Source organism: Montipora foliosa, chromosome 3 (genome assembly GCF_036669935.1).
Source record: "Montipora foliosa isolate CH-2021 chromosome 3, ASM3666993v2, whole genome shotgun sequence".
NCBI lineage: Eukaryota > Metazoa > Cnidaria > Anthozoa > Scleractinia > Acroporidae > Montipora > Montipora foliosa.
This window is the reverse complement of record NC_090871.1, coordinates 23,293,236-23,297,633: the sequence shown is the minus strand read 5'-3', so window position 1 is coordinate 23,297,633 and position 4,398 is coordinate 23,293,236. Positions and strand designations below refer to the sequence as shown.

General features: G+C 41.9%; 1 pseudogene; it reads right to left on the bottom strand.

Annotated features, from left to right (window-relative positions):
- Positions 1-1,621: 1,621 nt before the first annotated feature.
- On the bottom strand, positions 1,622-2,770 carry LOC137995432 (uncharacterized; annotated as a pseudogene).
- Positions 2,771-4,398: the final 1,628 nt, after the last annotated feature.

Here is a 4,398-nt window from a genome sequence, read left to right as displayed (position 1 = left end):
GTGTAGTTTCTGTATTTACACTGAGAACGTGGGTGCCCTGTTTTTACGCAGGTCAAACACTCCGAGGGGTCTTTAATGTCACTACCCGAGGAATTGAACTTGCCTAGCTTGCCTGGACCCTTACGACGTTGGGTAGGCGGAAAACTGCGACGATTACCCGAGTCGACTTTGTTAACAGAAGCACAACTTTCTTACTAGAACGCAGCAACATCCTTCTAAGCAACTTCGGCCCCGAGGGCGATCTTCAGTGCTGCATCGAAAGTGTGTTCCTCTGTTAGCAGTTTCTTTTGTGTCTCCTTTCTGCAAAGACCACAGACAAAACGATCGCGTAAAGCTTCATCCAGGTGAGTGCCGAACTGGCACGTTGAAGCCAGATATTTCAGGTTAGCAGCAAACGCTGTGACACTCTCGCCTTCGCGTTGTGTACAATTGTGGAATCGGTATCTTTCGGCGATAACAAGTTACTTCGGTGCGAAATGATTCTTTGGGATAGTGGTGAGCTGTGCATACGTTTTCTCAGAAGGAGGAGTCGGTGAGCAGAGATCCGAAAGAACATCGTAGGCCTTGGCGCCAATAACAGAAATTAGGATTGCTCTTCGTTTGTGTGACTCGGCAGAATCGGCGGGAACACTGTTTGCCACGAAATATTGTTCCAGTCGCTCTAGGTAGCGGTTGATACTTGTAGTTGCTGAATTGAACTCCTCTATTTTGCCGAGGCTGGGCATGGTCGCTCGAATCCTCGTCGCCAGAAATGTTATGTTCTCGGGCAAACAGACAACTGCACGCATGATGGCGGATCAACTAAGAACTGTATTAATTCAAGAGCACATGGGTTTTACAATAACTTCATACATACTGCAGGCTCAGTATGAATTACTGACACTATAACAAATGTAACGATACACTGTAACAAGATATATAAGGAAAACAATATTAACACACTAGCATTAAATCATAAAAATATTTTGACATAAAATAAAATAAAAGATGGACAGCAATAAAGTGCAGAAAGCTTTTAAAAAGACAATAAATTAGCATATAAAAGGTCAAGGTGCAGAGGAAAAAATCATCACGCGTCTTTGGTTATCAGTTCCTTAATTCCTTCGTAAGCTGATTTCTATGCTGTTGGCTACCTCCATGGTACACCCTTTTGTGTGAGCTTCCTTAGAGGGGCAATAACTGTTGCTAGATGAGGCAAGTATTGAGTCAAGTATGTGATGCTACCTAGAAATGAGCGTAGTTGAGCTTGATCCTCTGGCAAAGGTGCATCGAGAATGGCTTTCACCTTCTCTGGGTATGGTTGAACCCCATCAGCTGAAATAATATGTCCTAGGAATTTCAATTCGGACACTCCCATAACACATTTCTTTGCATTCAGCCTAAGCCCCGAGGTCTGCAAGGTATCCAACATTGCCCACAGGTTCCTCCAGTGTTCTTCTGGGATCGATCCGTACACAACGACGTCATCGACAAAGTAGTTCAACACACCAGTCAGCCCTTCACATACGATGCTCACCACTTTTTGATAAGCCTCTGGAGCTAAGGCCAACCCAAATGGCATTTTTTTTAACTGTTAGATCTTTCCAGCTGCCATAAAAAAAGCGATCTCTCTTGACCCCTCTTACAACCGTATTTGCCGATATGCTTCCCTTAGGTTTAATGTTAAAAGATCTTTCCTCCACTTAGTTGACGCAGCAGATCAGCTTGGATCATCGGGGAATAGGAGACCCGCTTTCTCATATTACAGCCTTATTCACCTCTCTGAGATCTACGGAGATCCTCAGCTCACCATTTCCTTTGAAACAATGTCTACTGGTGATTCCCACGGAGCTCTTTCTTCTTCAATCACATCTTTGTGTATCATTCTTTCAATTTATTGTTTTAGTCTTGATTCTAAAGGTACAGGCACTGATCGAGGTCTCTAGACTTTCGGAAACACTTCCTTGTTGACTTTGATATCAATTTCGTACTTCTTGAACACTAAAGACATCTGTATACTCTTGTAAGATGCACTCCCTTTCATGTGATGGCCCCGTCATCAACAGCATAGATCTCTACTCGATTAAGGGCGTGAACAGCACTCCTCCCCAGTAACGGTGGTCCATCAACATCAATCACAAACACTGGCCCCACGATCTCTTGGTTTTTACAGTTCACATCTGTCTCAAATGTTCCCAAACAGTTGAGCTCTCCCTCTCCAAATGCCAAAAACGTGGCATTTGCTTGTTTCAGGGGACTCGTCTGTCTATGTTAGTCTAAACCATCATTTAGGAAGCAAGGCTCTAGCTCAACCAGTGTCAATGCTCATTTCTCTACTTGTTTACCATTAATTCAACATCAATCGTTAAGTCTATTCCCCCTTCCTTACTAGCAAAGTAAACGTATTCATGGTGGTACTCATCTGTACCTTGGCATGTCTGCTGTACAGCCTTCACCTTGCGTTCCTCTTTCTCCGCACCACTTGATCTGCAGTATTTTGCGTAGTGTCCAATCTTTCTGCATTTCCAACACTCAGCACTTTTATCTCGGCATTTGTCATCATGAGTTGATGATCACCCCTTCCACATCTAAAACAGCACTTTGTTTTTGCGTTGGATAATGTAGAAGTTTTGTATAACTTGTTTAATATCTGATTAACGTCATATTTCCCTGGGGAAACTTTGAGGTTTTCTCCTCCAAGTAGCAAGTATTCTTCTTTGCATTCTCTATCGCTATTTCCAGCGTTTGGGCCTTCTCCGTTGTGAGGGTATCCTCTTGTTGTAGAAGACATTTTTTCTCGTAACTAACTGTCGTAACACTTCTCGATTACTTGACCAAGAATATTGTCTTCTACAGCCTCATTACATTAAGCTATCAGAACAAACATTTAATTTATCAGAGGTATCATATCTAGAGATCTTCGATTTAACTCGCAAAATACCGTGTAATAAGGCAGGCTAGTGGCCTTGATGTTTACTGAAAGATGCGGCACTTAGAGTTACTCACAGCTTAACTGCCTTAAGGTCTCGGTAAAAGTAAATTTGGGTGTCTCACTCATTTTTTTTTTTTTTTTTCACACGAGAGAGGATTGGGTGTCAATTGACAGCCTTTACGCGTGATCTGCTACCTTAGCACGTGCCCGAACGCTGATTGGCTCAGCATAATTGGCTTTCAAGTAGGGGGAGGAATAATTCAGCAGACCCGCGTGAATTGCACGCGAAATCTTCACGCTCAATTTTCTAGAGGTTTAATTTGACGCCAAAATTATAACTTCTCGAACCTCCTATAATGTTTCTACACTTGAAGAAAGCCTTTGATACCATGCATGGACCATGACATCATACTAGGAAAGCTTAGACTCTATGGGGTCAATTCTCAATCTATTAGGCAGTTTCAGTCCCACCTACGTGAACGAAGACAGGTAACTTTTACAGATGGGACCCAATCTGATTTCTGTAATCTGACATGGGGCATTCCACAGGGCTCTATTCTTGGACCTCTGTTATTTACTATTTATATTAATGACCTTCCATCATGCAATTTGTTCTCAAAACCCAGAATGTAAGCAGATGATACTACTCTTTCCTCATCTACAGACGACCCTTATGTCCTTGAACATAAAATGAATCGTGATATGGAATTAATTAAACCATGCCTCAGAGCAAATAAGTTAGCTTTAAATGTCAAGAAAACAAAGTACATGCCAAAACAAATCATTCTAGACTCATAACAACTTTACAGTTAGAGTTCGTAACACACCACTTTATCGCGGTTTGTCAAATATAAACCCCTTGGAGTCCACATTGATGATTCTCTTACATGGCGGCTACACAATGATGCTATCTCAAAGAAAATATCGGCTGCTCTTGCAGTCTGGAGACTTAGTCCTACCGTACTACGTGGAACTAGAACAACTATGCCCTATTTTTGTTATTGCAGTCTGTTACGAAAAATAGCATTGCGTGACTAGCGTTACTTTCTAGAGGCTTCGCGAGAGTTACGAGTTTGTTTATTTTTAGGTCCGTGCGTAAGCGTTTCTAAATCGGTGTGTTTTGTAATCTTCCTATAATTAGATTGACTACTATTTTAGAAAGTTCGAGAAGTTTATTGTCAGAGTATATAAGTAGACGAGTCCAAGCGGAGTGTTTTTCTAACTAGTTTTTCACAAGCGAAGAGAGTTGGCGTTAGCCGTGTCTAGTCAAGTGTGACAGAAGCTGTGTTTATTCAAGTTGGCGGAGGCCGTGTAAGTTTGTCTAGTACGTGCTGTTAAGAGTTTTATTTCGTGGAAACTACGTTCATTTTGGAATAAATCTTCTTGTTGTTGTTCCGACAACCCTGCGTTCAGTTTAGTTTGCAAGCTACCTTTCCTCAAAACATTCGAACTCGTAACACAGTCCCTTATGAGGCTGTATTGGTAAG